The sequence below is a fragment of the Anabrus simplex genome, chromosome 11 (assembly GCF_040414725.1).
Source record: "Anabrus simplex isolate iqAnaSimp1 chromosome 11, ASM4041472v1, whole genome shotgun sequence".
Lineage (NCBI taxonomy): Eukaryota > Metazoa > Arthropoda > Insecta > Orthoptera > Tettigoniidae > Anabrus > Anabrus simplex.
The window spans coordinates 226,016-252,741 of record NC_090275.1 but is presented as its reverse complement, the minus strand read 5'-3'; the positions used below and the strand labels follow the sequence as shown (position 1 = coordinate 252,741).

The following is a 26,726-nucleotide window of genomic DNA, read 5'->3' as shown; positions in this document are numbered from 1 at the left end:
CTTGCGTGTTTGGTTGGTGGTTTCTAGCGCAGCTTTGTGTTTATGCCAGTAGCGTACATTGAACTCGGTCACATTGAATTCTAGACTGGAAGCTCTGTTACCATGTTCTTCAGCATATTTTACCACTTTGAGTTTAAACCCAGCCGTATAACCCATGTATCTCCAGAACTTCAAGATCGACCTACACAAGAAAACTTAGCTGAGAAACAAGAACGAAACTTGAAGATTGAATACTGGTACTTGTCGACAATAAAACAGATGGACGATACCTGGGTAATACCGTGATCACTTGACTGCCTGGACTGGGAAACTCTCTCTGTTCATGTGATTTTATAAGCATATTGACTGAGAGAGAAGGATGGCTGAGTGTGACTGACTGGCTAGGAATGCGGCCTTGGGGCGAGGCTTTGCGAGTTAGGTATTTTTGTAACAACAGCTGGCCTCAACCGTTTTGTAGGTAGAAAGAAATGCAGCTTCTTCTTGTACTGTCACGAGCAAAGTACCATGACAGCAATTGGTACGGTTCCGATATTTAACCCTTATCCCGGGAATTGAAGTTCTCTGTGTTGTCTCTTCAACATTACTAGCACCAACTTGTCACCCGAGGTTCTGTCTCGGAGTGAGAACATTCCAGATAAATACCAGTAATAACAAATCTGTTCTACGAGATCTATTCCTCTGTTACGACCGTACATCTTAGCACGTAGTTCAAGCCCAGTGCTTTATACAGTTACGCAGCTTATATTTCTATCAAAAACCTCGGTTGCTTTCATATCAGCGTATTAACACTAAAATATGGCTACAATACTTATAGTCCAGTCGAGTTAAACATGGAAACGGGGTCGTGCTTGCAAAAGGTCTGGTCATTCTGAATTTTGTATATGTTTTTAGGACCTAACCCAATATTAAAAAACCAGATTTGCAATTTTGAAAGTGCTGTGCGAGCGCCGGTGTATCCAAAAAACCATGAAATTTTCTAACTTTTTTCGGGTTCTGCTGAATATCTCAGTTAAGGAAGGGTCTGACTGGTATAGTTACTCTACATACATTTAGTATACTTTAAATGTGCTACTACAATTTGAGACCAGGGTGAGCTCTATACAGCCTTCGGTTCCCAAGATACAGTTCTTCGAAAATAGGCATTTTTTTCCAAAAAGTGTTTTGGGAATGGTCACTTATTTTGTGAAATATCTTCTAAAATACACATCCCATGTCAAATATTATACAAACTGAAGCTGTAGTAAATGTAATTAGCTTTCATTTGAGACCAGAGTGGTACCTGTAGGCCCAGCGGTTCTCTCAAAAACGGCAAATAACCAAAAACAGTCATAAGTGGGTTTTGGGGGGAAATGCAAATAAACTGTTCTCGCGTCTTTTTATTGTTTTATTTTTATCGGAGCCTTCATTTGTACACTGTCCACAAGATGCTCCCTTTTGTCCACACAGCTGTACATTTTTTGTACGCTAAGAGCGTGCTCCTTTACCTTCAGGATATGATGGCTCTACAAGATTGGATGGATAAAAGTGAATACGATAATGTTCACGAAAGGATCATTCACCATTTGCTGGTCTGACAAGTTTTGGTCTGGGTTGTGGTCAGACCTAACAACTGAACAGAAGCTGATGCGATCCATGAAGACAGTGTGCTGGCAAGGTGGACAACAGGAATGGTGTTTATGGTGAACATATGTGAAGAGCTTGAAAGTTTTTGCAGCATCTCATATCCTACTGGGGAGCAGCATGTAGACATCAGACCATCTAGAATCTTCTGAGATAACAGATGTGGAAAAACTCAAAAACTGGTTTGCTCTCCACCCTCCATTTCCCAAAACTGTCAGTTTGCTTTCTGACAGGACCTGAGGATTTAAAGGATGACTTCAAGTATGAGTTGGCCCCGTTCACGATATCTCTGTTCAATGCGCAAGGGCGCGAAATCCACTCTGTATTCTGCCTTCAGTCCTCTTTGCAGACACGCCGATAGATGCCAGCACTCACGTTGTTTTGGATGGTGGGTACCTCTTGCACAAGGTTTTGTGGCAGCGGAAGAGCACAATTCGAGCACTTTTGGCACGGAATACCACCTACGTCCGTAACCACTTTGGGAAGAACGTTTCCATCGTTTCTGACGGCTACCCCGAAGATGCTACCAAAAAAACACCAAAACAGCAGAATGACTCCGGCGCTACACAGCTCATTCCAGCTACGAATTGACGTTCGATGAATCCACAGTAATTCAAATTGCTCAAGAACATGTATTGGGCAGTGAGAACATCAAGAGACGCCAATTAACTCTTCTTTGTGACGCCTTTCAGGAGGAGGGAGTAGAAGCGGCTGTTGCCGAAGAAGATGCGGATCGAGAGATCGTCACGACTGCGCTTTCAAAAAGAGCAGTAGCCGATCGGGTCGTCATAGTTGGAGAAGACGTCGGCCTGCTGGTTCTTCTCAACGGTTTAGGCGCTGGCGAGAAAAACGCCCACCTTCAGAAGAGCACGATGGGCAAAGCTGGTTGCTGTCACTACGAACCTCCTACAACCACCAGGACTCCCAGTGATCACCAGGGACGGTACTATTCACCCATGCGTTTACCGGGTGCGATACCCCCTCAGCACCGTTTGGCCTAGGAAAGACCAAAATCACAACACTCCTGAGCAAGAGTGAAACACTTGCTGAGCAAGTGGATGTCTTCCTTCGGCCAGACTCCACCCCACAAGCCATAAGAGAAGCAGGCATCAAGTGCTTTGTGGTTGTGTATGGGGATGACATCGCGAGGGTTACTTTGGATTTCCTGAGGTAAATGACGTTTGCCACTTCGAGCATAAACCTCGCCCGTTTGCCACGGACGGAAGATGCCGCAGGCCACCGTGCAGCAACAAGGTGCTACCTCCAAGTGCAGAAGTGGCGGGGAGTCAAATTGAATCCTACTGATTGGGAGTGGAAACTGTCTTCCCAGAGAATCTTCCCCATCCCCACCACCATGGATCCCGCCCTCCTGCCCTTCTGCAAAAAATTTCATGTAAATGCAAGAAAGAGTGCTCTGGGAGCTGCTCGTGCAGAAAGGTTGGGCTACAATGCTCAGGCCTCTGCCTGTCATGCGGTGGCAAATTATGCATTAACGTCCCAGATGTGGAGCTGAAATGCTCAGATGATGACCGACTACAGACTGGGCGCCTCACCCAGCGTCCATAACAGCCATCGAGACACCATCTTCGTGCGAGCCCAAGCCCGGGCCATCTAAGAAAAAATAAGGCATGATTTTGGCAACCGAAACAATACCTAGATGATTTATATTAGTTTTCTTTTTTTTGTGTAAGTGTAATTTGTCTTTATAGTAGGTACCATGATGTTTGTACAAGCATTTTAGTATGAAGGTATATAAAACAATGTTTGACGATGACGTAATTCCCGATAGGTATATTACCTTTTCCTTTTTTCATCAAACAATTTTTTAAAAGTAAAAAATTTAACTGATTGATAAATAAAACAATAAAAAGATCGGAGAACAGTTTATTTGCCTTTCCCCCCAAAACCCACTTATGACTGTTTTTGGTTATCTGCCATTTTTGAAAGAACCTTTAGGCCTATGGGTACAAGTCTGGTCTCAAATGACAGATAATTACATTTTCTACAACTTCATTTCATATAATTTTTGATGTGGGGTGCATATTTTAGAAGATATTTCACAAAATAAGTGATCATTCTGAAACAATTTCACTTTTTCAAAAAAAATGCCTATTTTCAAAGAACTGTATCATGGGAATCAGTCGCTGTATAGAGCTACCCCTGGTCTCAAATTGTGGCAAGTTTAGTCTACTTTAAAAGTATATAGAGTGACGATACCGGTCAAACCCTTTCTTTACTGCAATGTTGAGCAAAATCTTGAAGTCAAGTTCAAGCAGAGTGCTTTATACAATTACGCAGCTTATATTTCCTTGAGGAACTACCTTCTATCAAGAACCTTGGTTGCTTTCATATTAGCCTATTAATACTAAATATGGCTACAAAACCTACAAACATACAATTGAATCAATCTGTTTAATGAACACATACAATATCACTTGTACATACTACTAGTGATTGAGAAAAAAACTGACAATAAGCTATTTTTGATCACAAGTGTATATTTTAAATCAGTCACTCAAATTTTAGTCTGTCAGTTTCTTTTTAATGATATGATTTTTAAGGTGTAAACCTGAAAATGTAAATGCTCAATAATTATCATGTAACACTTGTAAATAACATTTCCAAGCTTTTTAAATGGATATCCATTTTAAGTTATTAATATATATTGACTATAAGAGTCGCATGTTAATGTAATTTCAAATGTCTTTGTAGAAATTCCCTTGCAATCACTTTGCTGAAACCGGTACCATGAGAATAAAATAAATATGTGCTGGACTTAATAATCTCCCATAATTTAGTATTGAATAAGCGGATCCTAATATCTTGTTTCTTTACTTCGTGAATCTCGCTTCAATACGGCCCATAAAAATGAAATTTTTTACTCTAAATTGTCTCTACTACTCGTATTTTAAATCTGAATTTCGATCTTATGACCTGTATTTATCTTCCATGATTTTGGAGATAGCACTTGCTCTTAAATGATGTATTTAGGCTATAAATGTTTACAGCAAACTATACTGCAGCAAATAAAAGCAATAAAGTAGAACCTCGATAATTCGAAATCGATTAATTCAAAATCTTGCCACGTAAGGAAATACCCCAGAAAGTAAATATCGCCGCCTGATGCTCTTCTTTTCTCTTTTTTGTAATGGCTGATCACTGCTGCCAACATGCCTGGTTACATATTAAAATCATCAGACTTAACCATAACAAACTAACCTCAATGTAAACACCGATAATGAATGTTTCCCTACCCTAGTAAATGATAAATAAGATGAAATAAATCAAGATAATTATGAATATCTCTTCAATGAGGAATTAAGGAAATAAACACACTTTCTCACTTAAATTATCTGTCTTTATTTTGATATACAGTAGGCGTACTATAACCATATTCTTGAAAAGAGGGGCGTGTTAAACGATGCAATTTATTTAATAAGTCTTTGCAGTGTGATTTTCGAAAGTTCCAGACATCCAATGACTTCCCTTTCTTTTGCGCGAATTTTTCCTTCTCTCTTCAATACCGGTAACCAGTAAGGAGAGAGATTATTGGGCATATTTTCAGCCTGCAGGCTGGTTATATCTTCAAGCTTATCAGGAAACATATAGGAATACTAATGTGCCAAGCTCCGTGAACGGAATTTAGGTGGGCTTTCAAGTTCACTGCGGATTTGAAAATAATAATGTTATAAGTTATACTGCCAAAATTTCGTCCCGCAAGAGTTGTTTCATGTACCGGTAGATCTAGACATGAGACTGACGTATTTGAGCACTTTCATCATTTCACAGAAACTATGTTATTAAATGCATTATCCGAACATGCCACAATCCTACTTACCTGGTATTAGCCAAATAGATTTACAATCCCACAGAAAAAGAAAATATGCTTTAAATATTCTCGCAAATGTATCACTAGTGACTTCAACGGCGATGCGGTGGCAACACGCACTTCACGCTAGAGCAGTGATTGAACGTTGCCAACGTGCCAGATTAACGGTAAATGTAAGACGTCGTATCGGCAAGTAGGGTCCCTAAACTGTATGGTTACCGACACTGAAAAAGACCCAACAGCAAGAAGAGTCACTATAAATCAATATATTAATATTACAGGGCTGAAAGGGTAAGGTTGCACCCTTAGGGTACGTCATTACACGGAGAGGACTTTTATAATTCGAAGCAGCTCTCTCTCCCGGAAACATGAGGTACGGTTTTGCATGTTATTTAAGCCGTTTAATTCGAAATACGGATAATTCATAATTCGAAGAACAATGTTGATCCCATTACCGAAATTCAGACTTTTAATTCGAAACTGCCTTTACATTTTGAAAAATATACTATTTTACAGAGTAATTTCAATTCAACATTTCTACGCGTCTTCTGGAATGTGAAGGGGTAACTTTGCACACTTTCACCTACTTCGGCGTGTCTACAGCGTGCTTCATATCTGCTATGTTCGAGCGGAATCGTAATTATTTTGTATTCGGCGATTTTAGGAACGCCACAATTCACAATATCACGTAGCAGGCAGTGTGCGGAGAGGTAGAATCCGCGGATGCTGGCGATTCCAACAGTTGGCGAAAAAGCGTGGCTTATAGCCTATAATCAATTCGTACGCACCAAACTATATTGTCAATGCTGATGAAAATGCATTGTTTGTTAGTTTTATTTTTTTAAATGCTCATGCCAAATGGACTTACGTTTTTAAAGGAGAGAATTTCCAGCCGGCAAATGTATTGTGTTGCTATGCAGTGCACACTGCACACGGAAGCGAGAGACTTCCTTCCCATGTCATAGGAAAGTTCGAAAAGCCACGACATTTTAAGGGTGTCGGGCACTTTTCATGCCAGCACAAGGCATCTAAAAATGCAGACAGTACAGTAATCCAAAAGAAAGCATTTGCACAGGGGGGGGGGGGGGGGGGGCGAGCATAATTTTTCCTAGTCTTTAAATCGTGTTTTTCTTTTCGTTGCGTGAGGTTATGTTTGTCAATGTTTTATACAAGAACATTATTTGAATAATGTAAATGCACCTTGTCGGATAAATTTCTGGAATAGAGTTTTCCATGGCATTTGAAAAGTGATCTAGGTGATTCGCATGCATTCATGGTTATTAGAAGTGCCATGGCAGGAAATCGTACAAGTTAGTATAGTCACTGTAGTGTTGTAATGTGGACAGAAGCGAGATACTTTCTCCCTTCGTCACGGTAAAGTTCGATAAGCTGCGATGTTTTAAGGGCGTCGGGTACACTCCGTGCAGGCACAAGGCATCTAAAATGCAATTAATAAAGCACTTTCAAAGACGAGGAGAAATCTATACTGGCTCCCTTGTGCATCATGTTTTCTTTCTTTTGATTTCATTGCGTGAGGTTATGTTTGCCGGTGAGTTATCCAAATGCATTATTCGAATACTGTAAATGCACCTTGTTGGATACAGTTTGGAAATAGTTTTTTCTATGACATTTGAGAGCTTTAAACTGTGAATCAAGGTTAATTGCATGCAGTAACGGGTCTTAGAATACATTGTGAGGCCGCAAGGGTTGGCATTTCCAAAGTGCGTGTTGGCGGTTAATTCGAAATCCGATTTTTTCGTCCCAACGACTTCGAATTAGCGAGGTTTTACTGTCTGTGCGATTTAAGACACATTATTTTACATTTTTATTATTTATTTATTTATCATACGATGAAAGGAGGAATATCAGCTATTTACAAATTATGTACAAAAATACACACACACACACACACACACACACACACACACACACACTCAAGCAGTGGCGGTTCGTGACATTTTACTCTGGCAGGGCTGTGCCGTCATCTCCTCCTCCTCCCCCCCCCCCCCCCCCCCCCCCCCCCCCCCCCTCTCACCAACGGCCCAGTTTTCACTGGCCAGCGCCACGATAATTGTAGATGAAATATAATAATGGTAATAATAATATTGACACTGGCCAAATACTGTAGGTATCTTCTTCCGAGGCAGAACGATCATGTAGCAAAAATCAGATAATATCGCAAAGCAGAAAAAAGTAGAAACTTAAAGCATCGCAAATCCGAAAGCATTACAGTCTACATACCCTTAAAACATCGACAATAAACATATACTTATGTTCACAAAACCACTAAAGTTGAGGTTAAAAAAAAACAGGCTAATATATTACAACACATGTAGGGAGGTGAAGTGAAGTGTGAAGACAGCAGAGCGAACACCACTAACAAGAAAACTCAACAACTGAATCCGAAAAACAATTCTAGTAGATTACGAAATGTCAGTCAATTGTTATTAGAAGTATAAAGTTCGTACTATGATGATGATAATGACGGGATGAAGATACACATGAAAATAATACAAGAAAGTAGGTAACGATACCTTAGCTGATTTGCTTGTATACAAAATCCATTCTCTTCTGCTCTGTGAAGTGGTTGATGACACGTTCGTTGAAGTTAGGAACTGCCAACACCTGTTTCTCGATGGAGCACGTAGCAAGCGCGTTAAGTCGGTCTTCCTCCATGGTATTCCTAGTTAACAACTTAATCCTTTTCAGCGTACAGAAGCACCTTTAATTTTCTGACGTTGTCATCGGAATTGTACAAACATTAGCCGGCTAACAGCTACTGCAATCACGGCTACTCCTGTTTCACTGATCACAAACGACAATGACATTCACGAGAACAAATAGACAATGCACGCCCGAGTTCCTTTCGGCTTCCTCAAATTTCAAAGCAATGTGACCAACGTGCAGATAGTGCCGTCACCTTATGATTAGATTTTAAATCTTTATTTTAGCTTATTTTTAGAACGGAATTGTTTAAATAGTCAGTCTATTGGAATCCATTATTTTGTGAACAGTTTTGGAATTAACCTCTAACAACATTTAACGTAAGACGTGTGGGAAGAGGCCTAGGTACATTGTAAAGTGGTTGGCGTCGTTGCTACGGGCTCTGCCGGACAGACCAAGTATTAAATGCTCTAAGCATACACCCCCCTGCACTCTTCCTTCCCCTGACAAGCCCAATTCTTCTTCCAAGGCTCCTCCCGCACCCCTCGCTCTTGTTAAACTCCAGGAACTTACTGGGGGCTCTCCTGCTAGCACCCGACCGCCTAATGTCTAAAGAGAAAACCAAAGAGAAAACATCGTGCTTGCTGAACGGATGCCACGGTCAGACAGCCTTTGCCATGTCTTTGAAAATAAAAAATGTTTACAGCCAAAACAATAAAGATAACATCGACTAACTGAATAACACACTACCATAAGTTAGACTTTGCTACATTTGTCCATCTCTTTATATAATCAGCTACGCAATGAAATTATGTTACGTGTTTTAGTAAAGGTGGCGGGGTGGCGCCCAAAAGCCCTTCATGCACGAACTGCCACTGCTCTCAAGTTCATAAAATTATTCACAATACAATGTCCAGATGGTTAATCCGCTAAACGGCTGCTTGTGTTAGGTTGTGGAGATCCTTCGTTGAGCCTCTAAATGCTCTGAGGGGACATTCGAGCACTATGTGATCCATGCTTTGCCGTTCTTCCCCGCAGTCACAATGAGGAGAGGACTTCCGTCCCCACTTGTACAGCATTGCTCCGCATCTTCCTTGGCCAGTCCTTATCCTATTCAGTACACACCACTGTCGTCGAGGTGAATGAAAGCCTGCGGGCTGCTCCCAAGGAGTTTTAATTAAGTAATGATGTGTCAGGGAGTTTTGGCTCTGCCACTGATTGTTCCATGCATCTAGTATTTTGAAGCGATTGTCTTTCAGGTTGTTTGCTGTTCGCCACGATGGTTGTCTGGACTTTAATCGCTGCGGTAATGATACTGGACAATCTGAATGTATTGGTAACGGTGGGTTGTTTTCAATTTTCTTCCATGTGTTCAACAATGACTTACATCTTCTTAGGGGTGGGGTGGAATGTTACTTAGAACCGATAGCCAGTGCGTGTTAGTAGATTGAATACATCCTGTGATGAGGTGCATTGCTTGATTGAGCTGCGTGTCAGTTTGGTGTGAGCACTGTTTAACCATGTAGAACAGCAGTATTATGCAACTGAATACACAAGAGCCAGAGCTGTGGATCTAAAGACTGATGCAGGTGGTCCCTGTTAACTTCTGTAATATGTTGTTTATATGTTGTTCCGGGTTTTAATTTTAGCTGCTACATTCTTGAAATGCATTTTGTATGTCGGTGATCTGTCCAGGCTCACTCCTAGATATTTAGGGTTATTGCAGTATTGGAAAATCTCATCTCTGAAATTGACTGTAGGATTGTAATTTGCATGTTTGTTCCGTAAATGGAAAGTTGATGTTGATACAACTGTCTTTTGAGGATTCGGTCGAAGAGAATTGTTTGAAGTATTCATCTAATATCTCAGATCTGCTGTTAATGTTCACTGTTCCTCACGCCTGGAGAATTTACCTCTTCATTACTCTGCACGTGTCCCCCGGGTGGTGCTAAGCGAGCACGATGAGATCGAACTGCCTTAAACGACCTCTCGGTCAAAGATTAAGGAGAAATAATACCCGAATAGGTCCTTCTCAGGACCCTCCAGTTCGCAAGATTGGACCATCAATACAAATTTACCAACTCAACGTAGAGGGTATAACCAGAGCTAAATGTGAATATTATTATTATTATTATTATTATTACTATCGTTATCGCAGTACACCGTTTCGTTAGTAATTTCACTGAACAAATTATTGGTGAAAGGCAATTGAGAAACTAATTCAGTGTCTGGTTTCACATCTCGCGGTGGTTTGTAGCCTGAAACCCCTGTAAACCCAGATTGCTTGAAATTGGGATCTGTTGATTTATGGTAATTGCGCCAGCCGTCGGCATCAGCATTGCCAGTTCACTTGTAGGCGCCCTCAAATGCTATTAGATATGGTGCAAGGAAGGAGTAGAGGCATGAAATTACTGGGGTTTTGTAGAATTACGTGACATACAACATTAAACAGTATACTGTGTATGACTAGGAGAGCACGCGGCGACCATGTTTGTTTACAATCGTTCGAGCCTTCGCGTGTGTGAGTGGACTGGACACAGCTGATATCTACACTGCCATCTAAATAAGATTTTTGACTGACTGTCAAATAGTATTTGGATTTTACAAAGTTCCACGCTGAAGTGAAAGATGGCAGTACAGTATGGCATCGTGTATTTTGTCAGCTAAGGGTCGACAGACGAGCGGTGATCAGATCAAAAATTGGATGTATGGCTTTTCAGGCGTTTGCTCTGTCGGGCCTTGCATGACGCTTAACTGGAAAAGGAATATCGTAATGTCAGGCCTCGCGTGACAGATGAGGGGTAAGGGTTAATGTAAGCATGTCCACAGAATATCCAAATTTTTTGTGTATGTTATGTATGTCTTTATGACATCAGAAATGAATGCAAGTTATGTGGGGGGGGAATTTTTTCCTGCAGTTTCAGATGTTAAAAATGGGGTGCGAGATATACATGGTGGGGAGTTATGTGAGCGGATATGGTATAAGATAAACTCTTTTTTCCCCCCACATTTTCAAATTAAAAAATCTGGCGTCCTCTTAAATCCTTCCAGCCCAGTTTAGTTCAGTTCGTGGGATGAGGTTCACACTCTCACTCAATCCGTAGGCTTCTGACGGACAGGAAGTTCCCGTGCGGATGTCGCAGTCCTCTTCCATCCTTTTCCATCTTGAGCCTGCTCTTCCCAGTTATCAGTTTAGAGGGTCCAACATACCTTGTTGGTCTGCTTCTTCCAGGTGCTTTGGGGTCTTCCTGAAGGTCTTTTCCCATTAAGAGATCCTTTGCATTGATCTACTGGTGCTCTGTTTTCCTTCACTCTCAGTACATGTCCAGCTCAGTGCAGTCTGTTGGATTCTATCACACCCATTATAGTGTGTTGTTGAGAGGGTGTAAATCTCATAATTAGATCTCTTCTGCCAGCCTTGCGAGATACGATCAAATCATGGGCCAAATATTTCTTAAACTTTATTCTCAAAGACTTGCAACTGCTGCTGCTCTTTCTTGGTTACTCTCCATGTATAACTCATTGCTACCTCTTGTCATGATTTGTTTAGAGTTATTCCACATTCGTTCACAAACATTGTCACCAGTATAGAGCAAGATTCGACGATATTATGTAAAACAAATAATGGTGGTTTTCTAAATATACTAGAATATATATATATTTAGATCAATAAAGTAATCAGGATAATAACCTGAATGATATAATTGGTAATAGGAACCCTTTATACGAAGGGATATTATCACATCTGGAAGCATTCAGCATTAAAAACAACAGACAATTAAAAAAAGAAAATGAATGAACTTCTGTCCTCCTGTATATCTCTTCCTCCTTCCCCTTCTTGTAAAGCTGAAACCGTGACCATAATTGATGTGCCACCTCCCCACTTCACAGCCTTTCCTTCCCCGAAGGTGGAACCAGCTTTGGAACACACACATCATTACTTCACAAGACGAAGGCTGCATCAGCCGTCGCTCTTCCAAGGACACAGTAGAATTTGTCAACAAGATATGAAACAGCTTATTTGTATACTAGATTGTCTGGTGCTGACTAAAAACACACATTCAGAAAGCAATTCTCCATTTTATTTCATTTCAGATTTCGGGGAACCTTTTTAAATAAAAGTATGACAGCAATCAGCTTCAGGGATCCTGAATTATTTGAATTCAAGAGCCACTTTAATACAATTAAAACAAACAACATTCGCCATGGAAGGAGCAAATGAAGAGAACATCCTTGTAAAATATAGAACAGTGACAAAGGAAAATTATTTTTCAAAAACTTTTTATTAGTAGACAAGCAGAATATCATATATCATTGTGAAAAAAGTGCTGGAAACAAAATTTTTTTATAACATCTGTTCAAATGAATAGATACAGTTTTAAAATAGGTTAAAAGAAGTAAATCCATTTTCCCTCCCGTTTCACCACACCATTCAACCATCCACATTGATTTTAATTTATTTCAATTTTTAAATTCACATAGATTTTAAGTAAAACAAGAGATGTTCTTAACAAAGATAAATAAATTTCACCTAAGTGTTGTAATACAGCTGAAGATGTTCCAGATCGAATGAAACATGTACTGTAAATTATTGATTTGCTTAATGAAAATATAAGTATCAAGAAGGTGGAAATTTACTGTTATTGATTCATTGCATACTCCATGTCTCGGAACCATACAGAAGTACTGGTCAAATGATTGTATTGGAGCCTAATGCAGTAGAACCTCGATAATTCAAAATCCCGCCCAATTCGAAGAAGCTCTTGTTCCCGGAAACATGAGGTAGGGTTTTGTATGTTGTTTAAATTGTTTAATTCGTAATTACACTGTCGGCCCAATTACCGAAATTCAGATTTTCAATTCGAAACTGCATTTACATTTTAGAACAATAGTATGTTAGAGAGTAATTTAAACTAAAAATTTATCCGTGTCATGATAGTTCGCGTCTTCCGGAATGTGCAGGGGTAGCTTTCTGCACTTTCACACACTTCTGTGTGTATACAGTGTGCTTCATAATTACAAAGTACGAGTGAAATCGGAATTCTTTTGTGTACAACGTTTTAAGGAGCGCCGTAATATCACGCAACAGGCAATGTGCGGAGAAACAGAATCCGCGAACGCTGGCGATGCCGACAGTTGACGAAAAGCGTGGCTCACATAATCAGTACATAGGCACCGAACAATATTGTCATTGCTGATGAAACTGTATTGCTTTCTTTTAATGCCGAGCCCAAACGGTTTTATAGTTTTAAAGGAGAAAGTGCCAGCCTGAAAATTGTACAGGGTTGAGGGGGCGGGTCGTTGTACTGTGTTGCAATGCACACGAAGCGAGAGAATTCCTCCCCTCGTCATAGGAAAGTTTGATAAGCCGCAATGTTTTAAGGGCGTCGGGCACTTTCCATGCAAGTATAGTGTTTCTAAAAATGCTAACGGTAGAGTAATCCAAAATATAATGCATTTGCACAGGGAAACCAGCATAGTTTATCCTAGTCTTTCAATCGTGTGATTTTTTCTTTCCTTGCGTGAGGTTATGTTTTTCAGTGATTTATCAGAGTGCATTATTTGAATATTGTAAACACACCTTGTTGGATACATTTCGAAAATAGTTTTTTCCATGTCTTTCGAAAGGTTTAACTGTGAATCAAGGTGATTGCATGCATTTATGGGTCATAGAATACTTAGTGACACGGCAAGTGTTTACATTTCTGAAGTACGAGAGAAGTTCCATGGCGGGAAATCTTACAAGGATAATGTGACTGTATTGTGTTCTCATGCAGAAGGAAGTGAGAGACTTTGTCCCCCCTGTCAAAGGAAAGTTTGATTAGCCACGATGTTTTAAGGGCATCGGGTACTTTCTATGCAAGTACAGGGAATCTAAGATGCATACAGTACAGTAATCCAATGAATAACGCACTTGCACATGGGAGTCAGCATAGATTTCTCCTTGTCTTTGAATCTTGCTTTTTTTCTTTCTTTCATTGCGGGAGGTTATGTTTGTCTGTGAGTTATCCAAGTGCATCATTTGAATACTCTAAATGCACTTTCTTGGATGCATTTTTAAATATTTTGTTTTTTTTGCATGGCATTTTAAAGGTTTAAACTTCGAATTATGTGATTACTGCATGCAGTTACCCTTGATTCAAAGTCCAATTTTTGAGTCCCAAATACTTGAGGTTTTACTGTATAAGGCTCATAGTTTAAAATGCCTCATTTGCATTCTTAATTCAAGCTTGGTGTTCCAGTTGCCTTCAGTTTTGCTTATCAATTAATACACCAAGGAATTTAAACTCCTCTACTCCTTTAAATATATATTTCCCAATTTTCCAAGACAATCTGCCAACCTCCTCATGATTCGGTCTCTGCACAACGATGTAATTTCTTTTTATTGTTTACCCGTAAGCCAATTTTTGCTGCCATTTCTTCTACTTCCACAAATAACTGCCTAATTTCTAATTCATTGCAGCCAATAAGAACAATATCATCCACATATGCAAGGATTTTATGTTTCCCCAAATATGATGCCAACAGGTGAAAAATAACCTCCAAACCTGTTTTCCAGTCATTGACAGGGTCAGGGATGTAATGAATGGCTATTAGTACAGTGGAGTCGCCACTCCCAAAGTGATTTATGAATGACTGATAGATGCTATGAGATAAGAATGGAGTGTGGTGCTGGAATGAAAGATGACAGGGAAAACCAGAGTACCCGTAGAAAATCCTGTCCTTCCTCCGGTTTGTCCAGCACAAATCTCACATGGAGTGACCGGGATTTGAACCACGGTATCCAGCGGTGTGAGGCCGACATGCTGCCGTCTGAGCCACAGAGGCTCAATGCCAGCAGGTACAAGAGCTATTTTCCTGATAATCTTCTCCAGTGCAATATTGAATGGTGCAACACCCCCTAATAATGATGGGTCTATAACGTTCTGAAGAGAACGTCATAGGGAAGTGCACACCAAGACAAAATTCAAAGGAGCAAAACAATAAATAACACCTCAGAAGAAAAATGAGTAAGCAAGGAAACATGGAAGAATGCAGGACCTAACCCATAAAGTAAGGTAGAGGGGATCACTAGGAATTGCGACGAACAACTCAAATAACACCAACTTTAAAATTTTAAAATAAATATATACCTGAAAGAAAATTGATTTTTACATATTATCAAACAAGAGAACTCTTTAGACCCTGATAAATAAAACAAATAATAAGGAATGAATATCAAAATGGCACCCATGAAAATTGGGTAAAATAAATAATCTAGATATAAAATTAATATTCTTTAAAGTAAAATCATTTCTTCATTTTAAAAGGAAAATCCTTGTGCACCAGACAGTTTAAACTTAACAAGCTACTACTAAGTGTTCGTAAACAAACTTAAAATTTTAATAAATTTAACATCAAATTATTTAATAGAGGGCTTCAGACATACCCTAGTGGAAGGATCATTTCCCGTAAAACCCACATAACGTAGATCAAACAATGCATCAAATAAATGGAACTCCACACAATAACCGACCAATATGAAAACACGTGCCAGAAAGAAATGACAATAATATCAACACAAATAAATAAGAAATTAAATAAAAAACACGACCTGTAACGAATAATGTAATGAGGCAGGACACGCAACCACGAGAACGAAAGCACACGATCTCGCCTCAATACCACAAACAATTCGTTATCATATTCACAGCGGCACACACCAGCGTACACAAAACCCCGCGAGACAATAATGCACAATGTCAGTTGCGTAACTGCCCCACGGCGATAAGATAAGCAACAATAATCAGAAGAGTAGATAAGGCCAAAGTTACAATCGCTCCACACTAGGGATGCCCAAAACCCTGAATTAAAACCCCAAACCTTACATTGTTAAGGAATTACATCTTTGAAATAAATGTGGGTATCCCCACTTCATAAAGCAATAATCAAATAAAACCACCCGCAGAAATGCAAGAAATATACAATCCTATTCCCTAAGTATACGTATTAATTAAAAAATAAATCTACGAAATATTCAATTAATAATGATGATAATAATATAGTTTTAAGAAAGGGGTGGTGTTCAGTGCAAATGTAGTAATTCGGTCGTAACACGAATAACAGGAGGCCATAACACACGAAACAAAGCACAAAACAATATGAGAATCACATCAGAGAAAAGACGAAAATGTGCACCACAATGAACACTGCAATATGAATATGAAATATAGAAATAGAAACAGTACACGTACCAAGAACTCGGGGAAACACGCAGGTCCACCAGAAATAGGAATAAAGCAAAGTGAAACACAAAATTTGGAAAAAGCAAGGACGAATTTTGACTGTTACCTAGAGCAAATAATGCACTACGCCTTTACACTTCACACACTTCAAGTATGAACTCCATCACCCAACAGTGGCCTAATTTTACTTACAATAAAAACACTCATAGAATATAGTAAATCACACCCAGAAAGTTATATACCCAGTAATAAAACCTAAAGGTGTACCTTCATGGTGATCAACTATGCTCAGCTAACCTACTCGTGTTATACCTAATTGCTACTGCACCCACAAATAAAAATAAGAAAAAAAACTTACATAATAAACACAAATCTTCTTAAAATACTGTACACAATATTAGTCTTCCTCGCTAGACTAGGTATACCCTCCTTTATTAACCGATTCCAATCGGTTCAGTCATAATAATAATTTGAGTAGCAGCGTAGCCGTTAGCCGTGGCGATTAGCTTCCAGTCAACGGGCAACTCCAGCAGCCAAAAGATACACTCCACACTCCTCCACTTGGCGCGACACAGTCTCAACCCTGCTACACGCTCTGGCGGAGACCGCCGAAACACAGAAGTTGCTAGGCACACTCATAGATGGCATAGAAGTCCATGTATCTGTCCAACCATGTAATGTTACCTTGTAGAAGCACAATCCAAACAGAAAACTACGTGACGAAAAGTCACAATTGCAAGGTTTAGATTCAATAGATGACCAATATTCAAACAGTTCAGAGCGGTCATGCATTAATTAACCCAAATCTGCCAGGTACAAGGTTTTAGTCATCCCATACTCCAAATGGTGTTGAATTACAGTTTCATACGATCGTGGTGTAATCATAGCTCCGGACGGTAACTAGGCCGTGAACATGGTGTCCGTAGAGGAATTGAATAATTGAACAAAATTACAAGTTCCGATGAGAGACGCCATATAAATGTGTCGCGTAGACAGTAGATTGTTCAAAGTATATGACATAACAAGCGTATTTAATAAAATAACGCTTCAATGGAAGAGGAGATAGTGCATCCCCTTGTCTCAGACCAGATTTATTCTGGAAGGAACTTGATTTTCTGTCCTTGAGCAACACACACCTAACATTACCATCTATTAAATCTAAAACGTACCCGGCGTTTATTATCAAATACCGTACTTCACAACGTTAGTAACTTTATTTCATATCTGATTGTGAGATTCCAAAGAAGAATATTATACTTACAAAATGACTATAGAAAACAATGAAGCATTAGCTATATAGTAGAGTTGACACATCAAGGAATATGTATACTTACATGGCGGAGCCCTCTTCAGTAATCCTACACCATCCATACACAGTTTGCACATGTTAATTTTATGGGAAAGCCAAATTCCATCGTGATGTTCCACAGCCTTTATCTATGGATTGAATCATATGCCTTGAAGAAATCTATAGAGAGATAATGAACAGACCCCTTGTGTTCCCACACCTTGTCATTAAGAATTGCAAATATATTGTCTGTAGTGGATCTTTCACTACGAAAACCGTTCTGATAGTCCCCAATACCATTTTGAGCAATTGGTTTTGAACGCTGTGAAAGAATAGACAGAATTCTATTCTCACAACAAGAAATACTAAGGTAGAGCGCATAGCACGACCAGGGATTGTACCAAGAAAACAAGAATAATAGGAACCAGATCACTTACCGTGCAATCCCAATAGAAGGTCGTCGCAATTTGTAGAAGCAACAGGGCCAAGAGGCCAGGCGAATCAATAAAACAAATAAATTAGCTAAAGGCTGGAATAATAACTACGGAATAAATTTGAAAGAAAAGAAAACTTTAATTAACAAAATCTTCAAAAGAAAAATAACCGACCTCTCAAACTACAATTGATTAAAAATTTAAATGTTGCAACTGGATCAATTAAAAGGGAAAATTAACTGAAAATTAAACCATCAAGGTCGATGCATTAATTAAAGAGAATCAAATGACAATTAAAAGCTATAAATTCTCAGTTACAGTCTTGAAGATGAAAACTTCTCCCATGACAATCTCGGTCATACTCTACCAACCCATATTACTTCAGTAATCTTCAAGAAATAATCCAAATGAAGGTACATAATCCACAAGAAGGATTAACTAAGAGAACATTACATCAGAAACCGAAACTTAAATCACATGAATATCACCAAACAGCAACCGGGCCACCACAAGGCGACAAAATCAAGACCATTACATCACACGGTTCTAGCCGTCAATAATCAACTCAGATCCTCGCCTGTCACAGGCAACAGGACAACGCCCACCCACGTGTGCATTCTATTACATCGTACAGAAACAAAACAGAGTCACCGTAATTCAAAATGGCTATGCCAGTACCGAGTAGCCCAAAGAAAAGTTTTCATCTTAACAATATTCAAACATTACCTAACACCCTCGAATAGGTTTGAAAAATTTAGTAATCAGAAAATTATATTATTATTATTAAAAGGGAAATAAGAAAAATGAATTAGGTTGCATCGATACTACATACATATTTAGTTTAGCGAGGAGCTCCCCAAATATAAAAACTTGCTTCATGCGCATGAAATCTTAAGTAACAGAACCAAAAGTTAAAATTAATATCATAGTTACCATCGAACCTTGAAACCCCAAATCTAGATTGAATTTTACAAGCTCATAACCAGACCAGTAGGAAAAGTCCTTCACTTTAAATACTCAAAACAAATGTCCGAAACATTAACTATTCCATTTCTCAGATATCATAGCCATAAATTTTCTCCATGTCTTCAAACGTCATGATTAGTAGTTTCTTCGGCGATATCAACCCAGTTCAGAAGTACATATGAATCTACTTACGAGGTCGGCTAGTTAGAAGTGAATAATCTTTTCAAATGACAAACCAAACTACGAGCCTAAGGCTCAGGTGGGAATCCTTTAACCCGGATCGAAATTCACCAACCTCTTCTTTTCTTGAATAATTAACTTGTCGTTAAACCACAACCAAGAGCTTAGCTTCAGAGCGTCTCTTCAATTCAGTCCCAAGAATTAAAAAAAAACGCTCAGACATCATTGTCGAGCACGGTGCCTCGCCAGGTAAACTTCACGTTTCGCAGACAGATCGCAGCACACACTAGCCACCTCGTGTTTCTATAACAAAGTCCACCGCAAGATGGCTCCCCATGCGCAAATCCGAGAAGGGACCATGGTATCTCGAACTCTTAATTCGTGGACACGCACAACATAATATTAAACTATATAAATGGAATCCAATATATGTAGTTCTAAGGTAATGGAGTAATACAACTCCATTACAGCCTCCCCCTCGAAAAGATCTACAAGGGGTGGGGCATGACGAGCAGGCCCGATGAAAATTACAATTATATATAAGAAAATTTGATTTCCTCCAACAACCAACACTGACATGTCACGAAGCGAGTAGAGGCACATGAACACACATGCCAAACCAAGTGCTACAGCTCGCCCACAGTTCGTTAAGATTCCTTTAAGTTCTTTTTTTTTTTTTTTTTCACATTACAATCTTCCTTGAAATGTTCACTTAATTCCGAAGCGATTGACCTAACACGAGTAGTACATGAGTACTCAAGTTCGTTGTAACACAATTAAACCTCAGGAACACACTACGCTGAGAAGACTGGTCTTACAATAATTTTAAGAGTAGCATTTAAAAAAAAAATCTCTGGAACTTGTTTTGGGGTTTTCTCTTACGTAGGAAAAAGGCATGACTTTCTGAATGGTAAGGTATTAACACATTAATTAATAAGATAAAATACAAGGAGAAGAAAGGAAAAGATTAAATAAGATAACTAGGAAACACAAACATCTTCTAGAGATAAGTCAGTGCACCGAATTCTACATAATCCTTAAGTGACGTTTCCACACTAATCTCCTTATCATCAGTTTCCTTTACCATAGAGGCATGAACTCCAGATCAAGGAATATTACATAAATAACTAGACAACACACAATCAATAATCATGCCAACAGCAAGAATAAGGAGGAAATAACATTACAATACAGTTAAATTTAACACACATATACATCTCCGTGAAATCAAGGGCCAGCAAACAAGTAGAATTACATAGTCCCCCACCAAAATTTCTTTTGAAATCATTTCTAGTTCAGAAATCAACAATTACTCAACACTTACTCAGGATCAACTTCCATACCCCAGTACACATAATCTCATTCCAAAGAGAAGGTGAATGACTAGAACAAGAATCAATAGAAGGACACGGAACAAACATGCTTAGTATAGAAAAATAAACTAGAGTAGAAGATATCAATGTTCAGAGCCATGGTAAAAGGTTAATTACAGTTGGAGACATATGCACAATTCAGATGTAGGGTACGCGTAAGGTGGGTCATCAACAACCGAACTAGCAGCGATTACCAGACAATTAACATACAATATGAACACCTACACCGGGACAGAAAATGACCAGGAGAAGGACGGGAGACAACACTATTCTGAAATCACATACTCCTTCTACAAGCCCCCATATGCAGGTAGAGGATCGATGACTGCAGTACCGAGTGCATGAGCAGAATAATCCCATACTTATTCTTCTTCATAACAGAACAATAACTTACCATACCAACGACATCATTCAGATGAGACTCCCATTATAGAAGGCCTTAGATAGGCAGGTTACTTAAAATGAACGTTTAAATCCACAAGCATAAGGAAGATGTCCACAGGTGAACAAGATATGGCAGAGAATATAAGAAGTTGAACCACAAGTCAGGTGACAGACCCGAAATAAACACATAGTTAAGAATTTTTCCCAAAATGAGTTGTAGATACATAAAATGAGTTTTCACCAAATCCACCTTTGACACCAAGAGAAAAATAAAAAGGCAATGTACAACCTCCTCCAGATGTCCATACTACAACAACCCACATAATAAGTAACTCAAATAACAATAATACATCACCACTCAAATGACCACCAGTGCCGATGTGTCAGCCTCGAAGGTAAAGGACATACAAATCCTCGACAGCATCTCACAAATCACAGAGTGCCCACCCCAATATCATCACAACAACCGCAATAACACCATCATGACTTCAGAGGAACACAGTCACCTCTCAACGAAACCATAATGCCACCCCAACACAATTCCCCAAAATCAAACCCATAATACCAAAACTCACATCCATAATAAGGATCAGAAACCGTACCCTACAGGTCAAAAGGAGGTACACTCCTTAGGTCATGAATCCTTTAACTATCTCAACATCACTTCACTATAACGGATGGAAGAAGTAAAACTCTAAATACATTACATGAATCTACAACTCTCACAAACAATATACTGGAAAATAAGTAGTAATTTCCCTCCAGACACCTTAGAAAATGATGATAACAGCAATGAATAAGCAGAGGTACCAGAGCATCTTACAACGTGAAGTCCACACGAATATTCAATACTTCCACAGGATGAAATCACTTAACACAACTTCCCTTACACTTCCCCTTTTCAATAAGATTCGAACTCCACCAGATATGCAAGGCATCAAGATATAGTTACACCAATACTTAAGTTTTCCAAAATTGATACGGACCGGACAAGTCCTACGCTTACATCACAGTTTTAACTAAAACAATTACCTGATTAAATACCATCGACTTCCCACAAGATTTTGAACTCAACCCAAAACACCCAATATATCAAGTCGCTTTCACTTGGGATAAATGAACTCTCCGAATCCTTTTCGCCACAGGATCACTGACAAGCATAGATACAGGGCTCAAAAACTGCAATATCGTACAAGGTCCCTGAAATCTAGGAGCTAATTTTGAAGTAAATTTATTTATAGCCTTGCTGACAGGATAACATTTTACGAAGACTTGGTCTCCAACACTTAGCTTGGTGGGCTTTCGGCCTTTGTCATAGTTCTTTCGTACCTTTTCATACGACACAGCCAACCTCGTTTTGGCCTCATCCCACACCTTTCGCACATCACAAGGAGTAGAGACTTCAGGAAGCAGTTCCTCAATTCGAAGGAGATTTGATAGCGGAGAAAATGGAACAAAACTAAACATTAACTCCATAGGAGTTTTGCCATGAGACTCATGGGTTGCAGTATTAAATGCATACGACAACCAATGAAGACAGGTGTCCCACTTGGTATGATTCGAGTGGTGGTAAGCTATGAGAGCAGACTTCAAATTTCTATTCATCCTCTCGGAATATGAGGGATTGGGATAATATGGAGTAGTGGTCACATGGGAGATGCACAAATCAAACAAGTACTTCTTGAATAAATGGCTAGTAAACCCAGCAGCATTGTCAGATACAAGAAACTTAGGAGTTCCAAAGGAGGCAAAAATAGAATTTAAACAGGAAATAGTGGTCTGCGAATTGGTCGATCTAGTCGGGAAGATCCAGCAAAATCTGGTAAAACCATCAATGCACACCAATGCATGAGTATTTCCTCGACTGGAACGTGGAAAGGGTCCAACATGATCGATAAACAATCGCTCCATAGCTCTGGAAGCTTGAGTCGATGACAACAACCCCACACGTTTGTTTAGGTTAGGTTTACTAATGGCGCAACTTTTACAAGACTTAACCATGGATGTGATATCCTGATCCATGTTTTTCCAAATAAAAAACTCCCTTATTTTTGACCTAGTTTTGAAGTTTCCCAAATGTCCACCAACCGGACTATCATGGTAATACTGAAATATTACAGGAATTAAAATCTTGGGGACAACAATCTTTATCTTTTTATCATAACGGGATTGACAACAGAGTACCCCTTTTGCCAAGGAATAGGGTTTGATAATTTTACCAGAATTAATCTTTTCCAGAATTTCCTTTAACTGGGGATCATCGTTTTGATGCAGAGCAATATCTTGATACAACATTGGAAGATTAGTCAAGATAGAATTCACTTTTACCGAAACAACTTGAGATACACTCTTCGCTTCCAAGTTTTCAAAACCATCCTCCTCATCAAACATGCGACTAAGCCCATCAGCGATTACATTTTCCGTTCCACGAATGTGCCGAACATTAAATTTAAAAGCAGAAATTCTCAGCGCCCACCTAGTTAGCCTTCCAGTTCTTTTGGGTCTTTTCAGAACCCAGGAAAGAGCTTCATTATCTGTCTCTAAATCAAAATTAACGTGCTCCACATAAACACGGAATTTCTCCAACGAAAATAGTACCGCTAAACACTCTAATTCATAGACAGAATATTTCCTTTCCAGAGGGGAGAGAGCTCTAGATGCGTAAGCGATAGGACGTCTACCCATTTCCGACTCTTGCAATAAGACTCCTGCAATAGCCTTGCCTGAGGCATCAGTCTGGATGATGAACCTTTTATTAAAATCGGGAATAGCAAGTATAGGAGCATTACTGAGAGCTCTCTTCAAGGTTTCAAAGGCTCTTTGTTGAGGGTCTTCCCACACAAATTTGACATTCTTTCTACGTAAGGAATTCAAAGGGGCAGCAATTTCAGCATAATTCGGAACAAATTTTCTAAAGAAATTAGTCATACCAATGAATCTGGCAATCCCTTTCACATCTTTAGGTGGTTTAAAATTGTGAATAGCTTGAGTACGGGCATGATCAATTGAAATTCCCTGTGACGATACTATATGTCCCAAGAAGGAGATCTGAGATTTGGCAAAATTGGTCTTCGAAAGCTTGACAGTTAAACCTGCTTTCTTCAATCTTTCAACTACCTCCTGTACATGCTTGAGATGATCTTCAAAATTTGCAGAATACACAACAAGATCATCAAGATAATGAATAACGTACTTAAATTTCACATCCCCAAACACAGAATCCAGTAATCGAGTTAACACAGCCGCTCCCGTCGATAGCCCAAAAGGTATAACCGTGTATTCATACAGATTCCAGTCAGTGGCAAAAGCAGTGAGAGGAATAGATTCCTCATCAAGAGGTATTTGGTTGTATGCCTGATTCAAATCAAAGGTCGAAAAATAATTAGCACCATGGAACCAAGAGAAGCAAGTATGCAAATCCGGTAAGGGCACAGACTGCATGACGATCTTATGGTTTAACTCTCTATAATCCGTCACTGGCCTGAAACCTCCAGATGACTTGGGCACCAGAAACATCGGAGACGAGTATGGAGAGATAGAAGGTCGAATAACACCATCCTGAAGCATCTTATCGATGATTTTCTTTAACTCAACCATCTTAGGTGGTGATAACCTATAGGGCGGAGATCTAACAGGAATCTTGTCCGTAATATCAATGTGGTATTTAAGCACATTAGTTAATCCTAATTTATCAGTGAAAACTTCAGGATACATAGCACAAAGATCACGAATTTTACTAGCTTGGTCGGGAGGCAGATGATCAAGATCTAATTTATTACCACTGCTGTCCTCAATATCCTCATCAAGAGCACAAGCAGGATACCTTTGAAATATTATATCCTCATTAAAATTGAAAATTCTACAGGGACAAAACTTGAAACTAAAATTTCTATCTTGAAGGTTCAAAATCATTCCAACCTTGCCCATAAAATCAGCACCTAAAATTATTTGGTGAGATAAATCAGAGGCAACCAAACAATCAGCTTTCCAAGTGAAATCACCAATTCGGATCTTAACCGAAACCGAACCCAGAATCCTTAATCCGCCTCCATTAGCAGCCACACATGAAGTTTAGAAGCCTTAATAGTGGGTAATTTACAACAATTCTTCATCTTCAAATACCAAGCTTCACTGATAAGTGACACCACACTACCCGAATCAATCAACCCCAATGCAGGTTCATTATTAACTTCAAGACAAATGGTAGAAGATTTCGGAACAATATCACTAGAGATACCTAAGATTTGAGGAAAGGGAATCCTATTCTTTCCATGATCTTCAACCAATAAGTTCTTATTCACTGCACTGGGTACACTAATAGGTCATTGTGAATGACCGTTCCTCATTTTAGGGCACTGTCTTTTCATATGAGACTTAGATCCGCAAACATAACAACTAGCGTTTTGATTTGAACTCACGTTACCACTTTTCCTCACTGAAGGACAATTATTTCTTAGATGATCTCTGGATCCACAAGCGTAACTTTTTTTTGATGATAAGGGAGTGACATGATGGTTAGAGATATCATTAGCTCTATAAGAAACACAGGGAGGAGGATACCTAGTGTGCCGAGACTCATCTCCATGTTTTACGTCTTCAGCAAAGGTACATGCTTCCTCAAGTTCTGCAAAATTACTCGGGCACTTAGTCAAGGATAAAAAGGACCGATATTGAGGAGTAATGCCTTTGATTATACGAGCTACCATCTCTTCTTCCTGTACCATGATTTTAAAAACCTCGCAATAAAATTTCAAATCCAAGACATAGGCCAATAGATTTTCATGCAAGTACTGCGTCCTATAACAATGTTTTGGAACTAGACTTTGTAACGCAAGGGACGGAATAAACTTTGCCAAGATTAACTCGTGAAATTCATTTACACTTAAATTGCTGCTAATAGCCTTAGAAATTTCTTTTTTAAGGACACCTTGACAGTTAGGAAATAACACTCTAAAAATCCCCAGAGCATCCATGCTATACACATTAGCCGACTCAGATAATTCTACCAGAAACCGCAGGAATCTGATGGTTTCGTCAATGGAATCTACAGAAAAGACCTTTACATCCTTAAAGAGATCTTTAATAGAGTTTGGGGCCGAACATGACCTAACCAACAAATTCTCTAGCACAGGACTTAGCCCACAGCAATGAGATGAGCACGGATTAGTTACGTTTTGGGGAGAAATATTCTCATTAGCTTGACCAAAGCAATTACCTTCATTATTCTCAATTTCATCATTCAACGACAATTGACCAACCTTCTTTGTACTAATCATTAAATCAAGTTCCACAGAAATGTTGATGACAGAAGTCAACAAGGAAGTACACTGGGATATCAACTCTCCTTCAGGCCCAAGGGAAATTAAATCCTGAACCCTGTTGATAAGGTGATTAGTTCGAGCCTTTAGTCTTCTCAACTGATAGTCAGATGGATTGCATTCTTTAAGCTGATTTAAAAAGACTAACAATTCACTAACTGAAACTGAAAGGTAATTCACTGACTCACCCACTTGGATGTTCATGTCACCTGGTTTTACAGCAGAATCCAGGGAAGCCTGAAGCAAGGCAACGTCACCCTCCATGGAACCGGTTGATACCAAGCCGCGGACTTGCAGTTCGTACTGCAGCTCCCCTTTTCGTAACATTCGCGGCAACAACACAGCACGTGCAGGCATAATGATATGAAACAGAAAACACAGAAGTTACCACCCAACGTAAGTCTGCCTTTCCCTTCACAACCTTGAATTTTTGTCTCAATCTCTT

At 39.3% G+C, this 26,726-nt stretch overlaps 1 protein-coding gene across 3 annotated transcripts in view; it reads left to right on the top strand.

Annotated features, from left to right (window-relative positions):
• The window catches only part of LOC136883554 (uncharacterized), a 211,681-nt gene that overhangs the window by 174,826 nt on the left and 10,129 nt on the right, over positions 1-26,726 (top strand). The window lies entirely within an intron of this gene.